A 14,891-nucleotide genomic window follows, 5' to 3' on the forward strand; every position below is an offset into this window, starting at 1 on the left:
AAGTACACTTTTGGCGATTTAGTGAATCGTAGCACTTACTTAACTGCAAAATTAATTAGGCAATGAGAACATTCGAGCAGATTATAGATTATTCTTAGGCAAATGCTATTTTTTGCAGATTGCTTGCGTGCTCTGCGGACGGATAAATCCAAAAATGTGTGGAAAAGGCATCACGGGAAAGGTTTTTCATTTCACACCATAGTTCACTTTCACCTATTCCGAATGTACGTTGTTCGTTAGGAACACAGCTCACCGGACAACCAGGATCTCTTGTGTAAGTGGAACTGGTTATTGTACAGAGTGATCGCCCAGAAAGTTAGGTGTACTTGTATTCAGCTTAGCGTTCTCATAGCATTAGACAAAACACGTTTTCGCACGAATGCGATAGATAGCGACTTGCATCTGGCCGATTGTTCAAACAAACCAGAGTACCTATTAGCAATACACACTGATTTACAAGCCCATTTGGTTCTGGCGGGAGACACAGCGGGTAGCCTGCTGATAATCTCGCTTATGATGGTTTTGAGCAACAGAATGTGCTTAAAAAGTCTGCCTCACATTTAAGTTGACTCAACCTATGGTTTACAGACTCAACGACACTGAGGACACTGCTAAACCGGTGATTGTGTTTATCCAAGTTTGTGATATAATAGGTCCTTGGGACTTAAACTTATCACAGCAACGATTTGCATCTATCATTTCAATCCTATGCTCCACACGAAGAAAACGTTTGTAGATTTCGTCTTTCTTCAATGATGAGCATCAAGAGATCGAAGATGATTCACCCTGATTCATCAGTTTCGAAATTCTTGGTCTTTTGGTGTCAAGTTTAGCCAGAATAATGTTTGCACATCTGTATTGGCGTACAATATATCTCACTTAATATGTCCCATATATTCGAGGAGCAGAGGTCAAGACTACCTAGCTGCTCATTTGAACTCAGTCGAGACCATCGCCCGCAGGACTGGTAAATGCGCACACACCGATTTGTATATGCGCAGTTAGAATTTCGATGTGGTCTTGAGAAAACGAGAAAGCCTTCTGGGGACATGACTACAAGGTACAGAGTACTATGGGATGGAGTGGTTTATAAACGGCTGCTGTTAAGCGGAATCTTAGGTCGAAACCGCTTTACCATGCACTGCCGTTCCACCATGAGAGCCGAAAGAGTGGGCTCAACTAACTAATAATAATCTTTCAGCTGTAGCACCCTTTCGCTGGCTAACTGCCATGCCACCAGAAAGAAGCATGTGGGCTGGGATACTGCCAGGTTGCCCAAGCGTAGACAGGAGAAGACGGGAGGCAGAGGTCGGGTTCGAACCAGAGACCTTCCGGTCAGTAAGTTCGAACTCTAACCACTGAGCCATCCCGTCCCCAGTGGGCTCGACAGATAGTGATGATCCGGTATCCACCCAATGCCAGTTGCCAATGGCAGAAGACACTGGAATATCCAAACTGATATCGCCTCATTCACTTTAAGTACAACGCGTTGTGCGTGTGATTTTGACCTTGTTTTGGGCGTTTAATACACGTTGTGGATAGTTTGTTTGTGTGAAGAGCACTGGCTAGGAAGGTGCAGGCCGAGAACTGAGCTGAGACATCACTGTTATCAATCCTACAAACGCGACAACAAAAATATGACGTTGAAACTTCCTTTTACCTCACACCTATCTGCATTGGGAACGATTGCCATATTCAGGAAATCAGTGAGAACAAACTTCCACTGAGTAGAAATCAAGTGGACCCACACAATATTGAATCCGCACAGCTGATTTAAACCGCATAACAAATGATAGTGAGCATTTGTACAAAGTGAAGCCCCGCGGACCTTTCACATGACGTGTCTACCAGTTTGAATTCTTCATTTTTACGACCAGACCCAAAACTAAGGGTTTTNCGATAATCTTGATTGTATCGTTAAAATCCTCCAAACGTATATCAGATTAAACCGACCCCTGAAAAAACCATCTCTGTTGGGAGGAAACGCTTAGTTAACTTTTGTTAACGCTTCGAATAACTTACATTGTGTCTGCGATACATAACACGATGTTCTAATCTCAAAACTCAATCGGCGACCTAATCAGCAAAGCATGAACAATGTTTTGAACAGGTAACTCAAGACTGCATCACAATTATTTTTGAGTTGACAAGAAGGTACCATTAACAAACTCGCTTTATTGCTCTTCACATCGAGTTCTCATAGATTCACTTGATGAGGAGAGTGGAAATGCGCTGTCTACGATAACCTCGATAGCATAAGGTCTTGGAAATTGAGTACAAATGGATTGGTTTGACCAGCTAAGACAAGACCAGGTGTTGGCGTTTGAAGCTTAAGTGGCATACGTTCGATGATACCAAAATGTATATAAAACACACTGGAGAAAACAGTACAATAGCTCCGATACTGAACAAGCAATTTGAAATAGCCCGGCGAAGGGAATGAGGGAAACTTAGTCAAATATCGCCATATGAATGCACGCGGTATTCTCACCATTGGCAGTTCGCTCGGGTTCTCTGCTTGGTTGCTATTCGGTTTGCAAACTGCCAAGCTCGACGAGCAGACCAACAATCAAATATTGACAACCAGCACTGTGTCAGCAAACGCTTTATGGGTCGAAANCCAGCGCTGTGTCAGCAAACGCTTTATGGGTCGAAATGACTGAACATTTATTGATTTGAAACACATAAGCAGCTTCCTGGTGAAAGGAGAAAAGACCTACGTAGCAAGAGCGTTTATTCGAAAACATGAACTAAGAAATTAGAATTCATTAGATAAAGAAAATGTTTAAAAAGTGAAGATTCACATGCGTCCTCTTGAACTTTCCTGAATATTCACTGATTGTTAGAAAAAAGTAAACGAACACTGCAAACCAGTTTCACAATTTCCAGAATAAAGTTCACTCTCCACCAGGTGCTTTGGCACCAGGCCACAGACTACTCGCATGATTCATCAGTAGTACACCCTGTTTGTCGATGGGGAGAAACAGAACGATAATCATAAGAAGCTTACTTAGTAGACTCACAATTTGGATAGTGTGTATGAGTTATATTTGCTGGTTAACATCCAACTTCAACTGAATCGAAATTGGTTTCCTCCCAAACTCATCCATCTGCACAAATTATTCTTTTGGCAGGCAGTTTCCGCATGACACGTCTTGTCTAGTTGTACCATATTTTCAATTTTAGTCTGAACTATTTTTCGCTAACGTCGCCGCTTTTGCAAAGATTTTGGACTTGTTTTTAGCCTTTTTTAGCCTTTTGTTCAGCCGTGTCTTATATGTATCGATCATATGGGGCGTTATGAGCGTGGCTGTTGAGGGTAACCCGTTTTCGGGAGCAAGTGGCCTTCCGATGATGATCAAGAGTCATGCCGCTTATTACAAGGACCATAGTAGTGACCGCAGACTTGGATAATCATCTACTGAATTCAGTTAAGCAAAGTGTCGCATTGTTACAGAAGCGCCCTTTTCTGTATTTCATATTCAAGTACACTTTTGGCGATTTAGTGAGTCGTAACACTTAATTAGCTGCAAAATTAATTAGGCAATGAGAACATTCGAGCAGTTTATAGATTATTCTTAGGCAAATGCTATTTTTTCAGATTGCTTGCGTGCTCTGCGGACGGATAAATCCAAAGATGTGTGAAAAGGTGTCACGGAAAAGTTTTTTCATTTCACACCATAGTTCAGTTTCACGTATCCTAAAAGGTACGTTGTTCGTTAGGAACACAGCTCACCGGACAACCAGGATATCTTGTGTAAGTGGAACTGCTTATTGTACAGACTGATCGCCCAGAAAGTTAGGTGCACTTGCATTTAGCTTAGCGTTCTCATAGCATTAGAAAAAACACGTTTTCGCACGAATGCGATAGATAGCGACTTGCATCTCGCCGATTGTTCAAACAAACCAGAGTACTTGTCAGCAATACACACTGATTTACAAGCCCATTTGGTTCTGGCGGGAGACACAGCGGGTAGCCTGCTGATAATCTCGCTTATGATGGTTTTGAGCAACAGAATGTGCTTAAAAAGTCTGCCTCCCATTTAAGTTAAACTCAGTCGAGACCATCGCCCGCAGGACTGGTAAATGCGCACACACCGATTTGTATATGCGCAGTTAGAATTTCGATGTGGTCTTGAGAAAACGAGAAAGCCTTCTGGGGACATGACTACAAGGTACAGAGTACTATGGGATGGAGTGGTTTATAAACGGCTGCTGTTAAGCGGAATCTTAGATCGAAACCGCTTTACCATGCACTGCCGTTCCACCATGAGGGCCGAAAGAGTGGGCTCAACTAACTAATAATAATCTTTCAGCTGTAGCACCCTTTCGCTGGCTAACTGCCATGCCACCAGAAAGAAGCATGTGGGCTGGGATACTGCCAGGTTGCCCAAGCGTAGACAGGAGAAGACGGGAGGCAGAGGTCGGGTTCGAACCAGAGACCTTCCGGTCAGTAAGTTCGAACTCTAACCACTGAGCCATCCCGTCCCCAGTGGGCTCGACAGATAGTGATGATCCGGTATCCACCCAATGCCAGTTGCCAATGGCAGAAGACACTGGAATATCCAAACTGATATTGCCTCATTCACTTTAAGTACAACGCGTTGTGCGTGTGATTTTGACCTTGTTTTGGGCGTTTAATACACGTTGTGGATAGTTTGTTTGTGTGAAGAGCACTGGCTAGGAAGGTGCAGGCTGAGAACTGAGCTGAGACATCACTGTTATCAATCCTACAAACACGACAACAAAAATATGGCGTTGAAACTTCCTTTTACCTCACACCTAGCTGCATTGGGAACCATTGCCATATTCAGGAAATTAGTGGGAACAAAATTCCACTGAGTAGAAATTAAGTGGACCCACACAATATTGAATTCGCACAGCTTATTTAAACCGAATAACAAATGATAGTGAGCATTTGTACACAGTGAAGCCCCGCGGACCTTTCACATGGCGTGTCTACCCGTTTGAGTTCTTCATTTTTACGACCAGACCCAAAACTAAGGGTTTTTCATAACTAACTTGCTTCCTATCATTCAGCAGTGGTATTTTTGATTGACAATGCGGCCGAGACATTCACCGCTCTGTCCGTTCTCGCTTACATGCGCAAAGTCCGAGTGTATTACTAACGCATGCTTGACGGGACACGTTTAAACACATCGGTAGCACACGCTGAAATTGGGGACAAAAAGTTTAGGCAAGCACGCAAAGACGTTCATAGCTTAGTGTCTAAACTCATCAAACGAATTTAACAATTTGTTCCAAGCTAAAGAGTTCATTTATTTGGGCTTGTCGCAAAATAATTATTGTAAAATTGACAGGCCAAAACGTTTCCTTTCCGTTTTTTAATCATTGTTGGCGACATCTTGATGCATTGAAGTTTTTTTCGAAATTCATGTTTATCAAAAGTTGCGGTAAATTGTACACAGATGCATACCAGATAACTTCAACGCAACCAGCAGAATAGAAACTGCCCCCATTGGGATATCACCTGTTATCAGTAGTAACAATTGAGCACACCGGATTTGTTTTCGTGCAAAATGTTTCTAAGATGAAGTCTATCGGTCAGGCCTCAAGGATACGCCCAATTGCCATGGCACCTGAAGGAAGTGCGGGAGTTTATATAAACACTGCCAGATTTCCAAAGCCTAGATAGGGGCCTCTAAATATCAAATATTAGTTCAAATTACGAACCTTTCGGCCAGTAAATTCGCACGTTAAATAGTAAGCCATTTTGAGCCTATACGCAGTTGGCATGGCCGAATATAAAAACAGTTGTTAACATCAGAATATAAAAGGAATGACGGGTTTTCTAATGGAAAGTTGATTCATTTCCAACAGTAAAATAACGTTTCTCAAGTAAGCACTTTGGCTTTCGAACTGACGTTCAAAACGGATCTAGCTCACTGTGGTGGCTGGTTCGCTAGATTCTTGTTCACAATCGATTGACCCGTCAGTCAGGTAGCGTGACACAGGCTTAAAACCCACTGGGCAGCTTTTTGGTTGCAATTTTGGGGTTTTGCGGGAGAAATATTTTGTTCATAGTTGGATCAATCGATCGTTACAACCAGGAAAGTTACTGGGTCGTCGTTCGATGAAACGGACACACCAATCACATCGCTCAAGTGTGAACACGTTCGCCTGTTCAGACGTGAAAATTCAGATGCATCCAACGTGCGTTGGTGGAGTGGGGGTTACACGCTCGCCTCACATGTCAGATGTCCGGAGTTCAAATCCCGACACGGCCATTGGATATGCACTACTGATGAACTCTAATAAGAGGGAAACTCGAGTCCAGTGCTTCCCCCGTTTGGTGTGGACTCACCAGAATAATTACGCCAGAACAGGAACACGACCATTCAAACGATGGTTTGTGTTTCTCAATGTTAGCAGATGCACCGTTGGTAGGTGCTCATCAATACTTGAAAATTTTTTATATAAGTGGTTCCTCTGATTTTCTGTAATGGCGTATGCTAAATACAATGGTGACCGTTCAGGTCAAATCTCCTCAGGGATATTTGCTCAAAATTTGCACACATCCAGATTTCTTTGTTTTCGCTTGACTATTTTTGAAGGATGCATTCACATTGTGGCACTGGGATGCAAGCTCCATGTGGCGAACCTTGCTATTTGTCTTCAAGGTCATCTTATTCGCAGCCAATGAATGCATTCGACCTGCCACAGTTTTAGTGCATTGCCTTAAACCTTCTCAAGCCTGCGACTGTTCGTCAAACCATCAGCTGAGCTAGTGTTCACCGGCAGGTAGCGATTGTTTCGGGGGCGCTTGGGTTGACAACTCACGGACTTAATTCGGTATTGATTTTTTAAGTCTGTGAACAGTAGAGCTAACTCCCCAAACTGTGCCCTTTGAGTGATCAGAGACTGACTTACACATTTCGCAAATCCACATGTGAAAATCTTGGTGTTTTTTACATCGCACTTCAGACTGTCTGGTGAATGACCAGCATAAAAGCTGCATAAGATATTGAGGAAAGACCGAAGAAAGCAAACTTAATGCTGTCGTTTCCTTAGTATAGATAAGCAAATATTTATTATAGTCGTATAAAACACCTAAATTATTCCTGGCTCTTCTGGTAAGGTGATTAAGTTCCAGTTCCCAGTTGATGGAATTGGATGCTTTGAAGGCAATGTTCATTTTGATCCAAGGGCGTTTATTATCTAAAAACCAAACTTTCATTATTTGATATTGGGGAGAATTTTTGCCGTTCAGAGAGGGACAATGGATTGCCTGAGAGCACGAGACCGTGTCTATTAATTCGTGACCACTACTTGCAGATAGACATACTATGCACAACCTACTTATGCAATTTGTTTCCACCCAGACGATACGCCAGTTTTTCACAAAAAATCTGCGAAACTAGCTCAACCAGCGAACTGCAGAGAAGAATTGCTGCAAGTAGGGTACAACAATTTGATCCAAGATGTTAATTTCTTCTTAGACCCAATCTTCGAATGCAAATGTGCAAGTATGGTGGGGTACTGCGTACACAAATTTCAGACAATATTGATGTCGCTTAAGGAAAAACCGCTCCGGAATCAATAGACCGTGATTTTGTAAAAATTACATCACGACAACCATCAGCCTCATAGTTGTGAGAAGAAGGGATGCTGTAACTTTGTTTTGTTGCCAATACGCTTCGCTTTCCATTGCAAACTGGTTTTCCGATATGGGTTGGTGTTTCTTCCAAACGTATTACAAACAGTTACTTTTTTGTGCCTCCCGCCACACAGCTGTAACACGCGCGTAGTCAGAGGAATTCTGGGAGGTCCTAATAAAATCGTAGTTCGAAGTGACAGGATTTAAGCGCACACACAGTACAAGTGGTACCTGTGAAAAACTTTCTACAGTGTCTTCAACGGGAGATGAAAACGGCATTGTTAGGATATTATGTATATAAACCAGCATGCTATGGTAGTGGAACAAAATAATTAAATAATTGAATGAAAAACCGCAGATATTCTTAAAATACGCTGCGCTGTCTCGCGGTGAAATAAAGATTAAAGTGCAATACTGCATTTTCTTAGCTTAATGGGGTGATCATAACCGTAACATTAAAGTCCATAATAACTGTACAAAAGCACTGTCAATATGTGTTTCATGCAAAATTCACGTTATCGCCAGAAGCGACTTTCGTTGAGATGGCACAACTTCATGAATGATGGGTGCTTCCTGGTAGAGGGAACCCAGTTCGGTCAACTGCAAAACTCTTCAAATCTACGACTATTGTTTTCGTTTAAGAAATTACTGAAAACCATTTCATCATCTGCTTTAGAAATCGCGAAAAAGTTTATTTATTTATTTATTTATTTAACTAACCTGAAGACCTCTTTGAACCAGGAGCAGGACCTTACTTAACAGTACATGTATCGGGTAGAGGGAACCCAGTTCGGTCAACTGCAAAACTCTTCAAATCTACGACTATTTTTTTCGTTTAAGAAATTACTGAAAACCATTTCATCGTCTGCTTTAGAAATCGCGAAAAAGTTTATTTATTTATTTATTTATTTAACTAACCTGAAGACCTCTTTGAACCAGGAGCAGGACCTTACTTAACAGTACATGTATCGGTTGTTGTGCAATAGTTTCTGACATGCCGATTAAACTAGCTGTGTTTTCCTCAAACGATAATTTCATATTGGAAATACCTCCCCGTTAAAGCCAATCAGAACTGATATCATTCTAGCGCACCCAAGTTTTAGAGGATCTTCAAGTGTTTCTAGACGCTAGTGATGATTTGATAATATTTTCACGTTTATCTGCGATCATAAATTCAGTTTGTTTAAATATTCTAGACAACATTTATCGTAATTTGTCTGTATTCCCCAATAATGGGACGAAATTCGGTTTGACTCCAACATACTATTTATTTAACGTCCAGAAGGGAGTTGGCAGTAGAATATTTCCGTAGAATATATTTGGTGACTAATAACTGTTACCAGTCAAAGCACGGTTCTAAAGAAATTTACTTTTCTGCGTAGCCGTACGAAGAGCATTTGCTGAAAGGATTTCCAAACCATTAGCCACTACAATTTGTTTGCCATTTTACTTGTCGAAATCAATTTTCTACAGCAGAGATACTTCTGTACCCACGTTTAAGTACGGTCGTGTTTCAAGCACCATTATACGGAGGCTTTCTTGGTTGCCATCCTGTCAACGTTTTCTTCAACCAAACGCTTATCTTCAACCGCTTTCACAGTTCGGTTTCTATCCCATCAATGTTTACATTCATCCACTCACATAATCCGTTTTACTCCTGTTCGGATTACGTCATGAACATTTCGCCCCACTTCTGACCGAGATTACTGGAATCTTATCCTAAGTCAAACAATGCAAGCTCATCCTCACTCATAACGTAAACGTATATATACGCGGAACAACGACAGCAGGATGCTGACGCTTATCACTTCACACAGCGCCTTGACCAGGTTCAGTTCAAACCTACACACGACTCACTGCGCAGGAAAAGTCTGGGCTCGACATCGTTTTGGATTAAACGACAAAAAACAGGCCAGATTTTAACACGCTTCGACAAGAGCCACTTTTGAGATGTTTTGGTACAGCAGCACATTCGTGCATGCCATCGGCATCTCCTGGCTCTAGTGAGTGCGTGAGCTTGACGCCGTATATCATCCCCAAGTCACTCTGAAGTTACGAAGACACCTGTATCGATAGAACGACGGACGTCTTTCTCAAAGGGTTTCGGAACGTTTTCTAAACCATACACTACTACAAAAATTGTAATGAGGAGTCAAAAGTGGAGATTTGACCCTGTAAGTGAAGCCAGTCTGTGCTGAAAAGCCAAGAAGCACTGTACAGCTGTTTCCTCCTTATTGGGAATCAACAGCAGTGCGCATCTCACGGAACTCCTGAGAGTCTCGAACCCGCGCCCTTCTGGCTAGTAGTTTGAACACTTAACCCTTCGAACACGGGCGACTGATCAGCAGCGTGATTAAATCGCACTTAGACAGGATATAGCACCTCTCATCCTTCAATCACGGGATCCACATCACGCGGTCACACGTGTTGACTGGCTCCCCGAGCAACGACTTCTCAGATAGAAGTTTCACTCATCGGGTGAAGTTTATTCTTCCACTGAGCTACTTATATATTGTTGGTAGTGTGAGAAGACTTGGGATTTTTGTGGAGACTTCGTCCTGTATGTGAAGCCAATCTATGCTGAAAAGCCGAGAAGCACTGCACGGCTGTTGCATCCTTATTGGGAATCAACAGCAGTGCGCATCTTACAGAGTTACGCAGAGTCTGGAACCCGCGACCTCCCGGCTAGTAGTTTGAACACGTAACCGTTCGGCCATGAGTGGCTGATCAGCAGTGTGATTAACTCGCATTTAGCATGTATCGCTGCTCATCAATCAGTCACGGAAGCCACATCACACGGTCGGCGCTCCTCGAGCAACGACCTTCAGATAGAAGTTGTACTCATCGGGTGATGATTCCCTATAAAGATGAAGCAGCACGGACTGGTTTCACTGACAGGACGAACTCCCCACAAAAAGTCCCAAATCTCTTCACACAACCAAAAGTCAAAAGTACCAGCGGCCAGATGGGACTGTACTTTTGCGGCTGCAAATTGTACTTCTGAGACAAGCCACCTGGTGACCATATCAGTGCTTGATCGAAACCCGGGACTTTTGTATCAACACGGCTGTGGCGCACTGCTGATACAAACGTGTCACCTGAAACTACATTTATTCAAATTGCCGACTGACCTCAGACTGAAGGCCTGTCACCGTAATCCTCAGATCGGTAACCCGACGTTACTATGCTCGTTGCTCACAAATATCGGACATATACGAATAATGGAAAACATAATATTGATCGGAAGGTCTGAATACCTTTGAACACATCAAACACCCGTTTTAATTTTGAAGATTTCACTTTGAAGCTAGTATACACTGCATGTAAAAAAAGCATTCTGATTCTCAAGTAAACTAATATTTCTTTTTTGGCAAGAAAATGTGACATTCTGAAGGACGTTTCGTTCAACTGAATGTCACGAAGCTCCATTATTTTACTCGTGATGTGAACAAATGGAAAACACACAGGACCAACCGCAGTGCTGAACACTTTGGCGCTGTTTTCTCGGACAAGTAGGCTGACGCGTTTCACATAATGGAATGAAGAATTTGTAACCGGTTTTTATAAAGCCGAACGTGCTTCCCACAGGCCGTTTGAACGGTTCCGTCAGTATCGTTGTCTTTCCCGGGTCATTTATTCTCACAAAGCTATTTTGGAAAACGATGTGCGCAGAATCATCTGCTTACTTAGCTCAATGATGGACTGCTGTAACGATCCCAATGGTTGGGCATTTCCCATGGGGAGCTAACATAGTAGGATAAAATAAAACCCATAGTGGATGACTTTTTCACTAGAAATACCTCAGTTTCCGGATAAATCGTAGTTTATTTCGAAGAGGTGGGATAAGTGCAAGTAATTGAGCTTCGAGAGTGATTTTTCAGAGGGAAGGTGGCTCACCGGGGGTTACTTGAAAGTAATAGTTCTGCAGTAGTGTGTCGGAATCCAGTATTATACGAAAAAATGTAAACATGTCATAATAAGAGGAGAGTCAAACCGAGTATTTCTTGAACCAGCCTAAATTTTGTCACTCCCCTTGATCAGACTGACTTAGAATGAGTTAAAGCTTGCAGGTAGAGAGGAACCAACACGAATTTGTCTACTGAAACCTACACTGTTTAAGAAATTATGACTCCTCGTCCTTTTTGTATATAATAATGGCTCCAAAGTGGTTTGAAGAAAGTCGAAACCCTGGATCTCAAAATCCTGCCGCAACAAATGGTTCATTTATTTGAAAACCGTAGCCACAAAGCCAAGAATAAAGGAATTTACTTTACGCAGTAAAATTCTTCTATCACCCATATTTTCTTTACACCACGGGAGACATCAAAATGTTTACAACATGCGTGTATAGACAAGAAATGACGTACAAAATAATTCCCGGTTATTACCTTGATCTGATCGTCGACTGAATTTCCAGCTAATCGGGTTTGGTTCTATATAAGTACCTCTAGATTACTCGCCAGATTTCTTCTCTTGGTAATCTTCAGGCATCTAAAATACTTTAGTCACAACGGCCGGGGACTAGTTTTTATGACAACAGGTCTCTCCAGAAGTAGTTAAAAAACCGGAGTTAGCTCTGATCGGGGGGCCTTCCCGCAAGTGAGTTCGCGCATCAAACGTTGAGCCCTCTTAAACCTGAGTACACGTTTTTGGGGTTCATTGTATTCGCGCACATTTGTAGATATTTCATGAATGGATGGACCTACAATGCATTTGTTCTTGATAAGCTCCTGTGGGTATGATACATGCATCCATTATGAGGATGAAAGAGTGAGGTTAGAGTCTGTGCATAACCTAGGGGTTCACATCTTCAAGTTGAAGGATTCGTCTTGGCTTTGCATTTTTGCGTAATACATATGTTTCACGCACAGCTAGGATACATGTATGTATGTTGTTGGTTAACATCCGTTCAACGTTTATATTCAACCGCCTTCACAGTTCGGTTTCTATCTCATCAACGTTAGCCTTCATCCACTCACATGATCTGTTTAACGCATACACACCCACTGTTTCACTCCTGTTCTGATTACGTCATGAACATTTCGCCCCACGACTAACCGAGTTTCCTGGAATCTTATCCTAAGACAAACAATGCAAGCTCATCCTCACTCACAACGTAAACTTTTATATATGTGCGGAACAACGACAGCAGGAGGCCGACGCTCGTCACTTCACACAGCGCCTTGATCAGGGTCAGTACAAACCTACGCACGACTCACTGTGCAGGAACAGTCTGGGCTCGATATCGTTTTGGAGTACACGACAAGAAACAGGCCAGATTTCAACACACTCCGTCAAGACCTGCATTCAATTCCACTGCGCCCTACAAACCTCGACTGCGTCTACTACAACTTATCAAACGAAGAACTCGATAAGTCTCTTATTCCTCTTGTGTATTATTCAGTTGTACTAGTGTCTCCGTCTGTTTATTGCTAGTGTTATTCACCTTCTGATATTACTTCGAGTAAAAGACAATAGCACTAACAATGTCACGAAGCTTATAGATGCTCCCAATTCATCGATGATATTCGATTCACTTTCAAGTGACAATCTATAACAGCCATAATCAAACGCTTAGATTTTTAAAAACATACCCGTCGAAATAAATACTGGTCTTCGCCAGGTTCATCTGCCATTACACGGAACAGGATCACTCTGGAATTCAGCTCAATAAAAGTTTTGATTTAAACGAGTGGAAGCGCGTAATATGAGCTCTGGACGGAACATTACATTTAGGCTGATGAAGGATGGGAAAATGTCCGTATCGATTGGCTTAGATAATTTAGAAACGACGGAATTAACTGAAAAATGGATTGTGGCCCACTACATTCGACTAGGCCTGTGAACAGCAAGGAAACAAAAACTTTGATATGTCAAATGTGATCTGAAAACCGAAGGCTATTGTATCTGGTGGGCGGCTCCCCCACGCGTAACTGCAGTCGAGATCTGAACAACAGGATGCAGAATCGACCACATTGTTAACTGCACGCTATCGTCCGTTTCGATGGTCTGATGTCAAAGAATCGTACCGACAAAATTGTGCGTATTCTCGAGGAATCTGGAGGAAAGTTGGCCATCACGTGCTAATAGCCCGAGTGGTTTTGGTAGGTAAACATATGGCAGCGCGCTGATTCTGTCGCTTGAGCAATTGTGAATGGCATGACTATTGGACAGAAATTCGGCGACGCTATGAATTTCGCCCATTTCAAAATCAATAGTACGGATGATGTGGACTTTATCACGCAGGAGATGGATGATAGATAGCGAGCGGCAGGCCAACGGCAACGTTCAGTAGACGATTATTCGAGGACCTCCAGGAGAGAGGGAAAACATGCAATGAGAAGTTACTTCTGGTACGAAACTTACGGAAATGTCTTCAGAATCAAGCAGACTCGTCGTGTTACACGTCTGTTTTGAGAAACCCAGTGCGAACTATTCAAAACCTCTGCATATTTAGTTTCATCAAGCAGTTAACAGATAAAGTTTGACGAGGTCATATGAAGAAAGGTGACGCTTCTATAAAATTAGATCAGCATGTGGTTGATCTGCTGGGCGACTGAGATCGCGTTCATTTTCAGAACTATTGCAACACAGCCTATTTGTTATCATTCACGTTTCTCAATGATTCATGTTACCACCTTGATCCTGATTTCAAATTATTTAGAACGAGCTGTCTCACCTTATATTTCCGATTAAGCGGTTAGCACAAACTTTCAGGTAGAATCAATCTTGCAGCTGTAACAATTCACTTGATAGAGGACTTCTTAACGTCATTTGCTTGAAAATATTCATCAATGGGTCTCCTCAACGTTGTCAATCAATCGACCTCTCATCCGAATTCACCTTTCAGTCTTTTTTAAACGGAGAATGACGTTATAACTTAGGTGTGTTTATCGCTGAGTTGCGCGACTAAAATCCAGATCACTGTTGTTCCGAATGAATAGTTTGTAACCCTTAATTATCAGAGGTTTTCCTCTCTCCCTCTCACTTTTTTATGCGGAATCGGGTTTTTCTGGTGTGAACTAATTCATCTGGATCCAGAAAAAGTCACTTCAAACCTCATGGATAGCGTTACACAACCGATTAGACATTAGCATAACGGGCGTAATTATGGACGTTTCCAACGTAACTACCTCGCATCCAGTACAATGAGCATGACTGTGGAATATGTGGAAACAGTTTTATCCTGAAGGTTTGTTTAAAAAACTTAATTGCTTTTGGGAAATCGCTGAAAATCTTGGAAACAGGGTCTCCGTCGGAATCAACAAATAGC

Source organism: Opisthorchis viverrini (genome assembly GCF_000715545.1).
Source record: "Opisthorchis viverrini unplaced genomic scaffold opera_v5_194, whole genome shotgun sequence".
Classification (NCBI taxonomy): Eukaryota; Metazoa; Platyhelminthes; class Trematoda; order Opisthorchiida; family Opisthorchiidae; genus Opisthorchis; species Opisthorchis viverrini.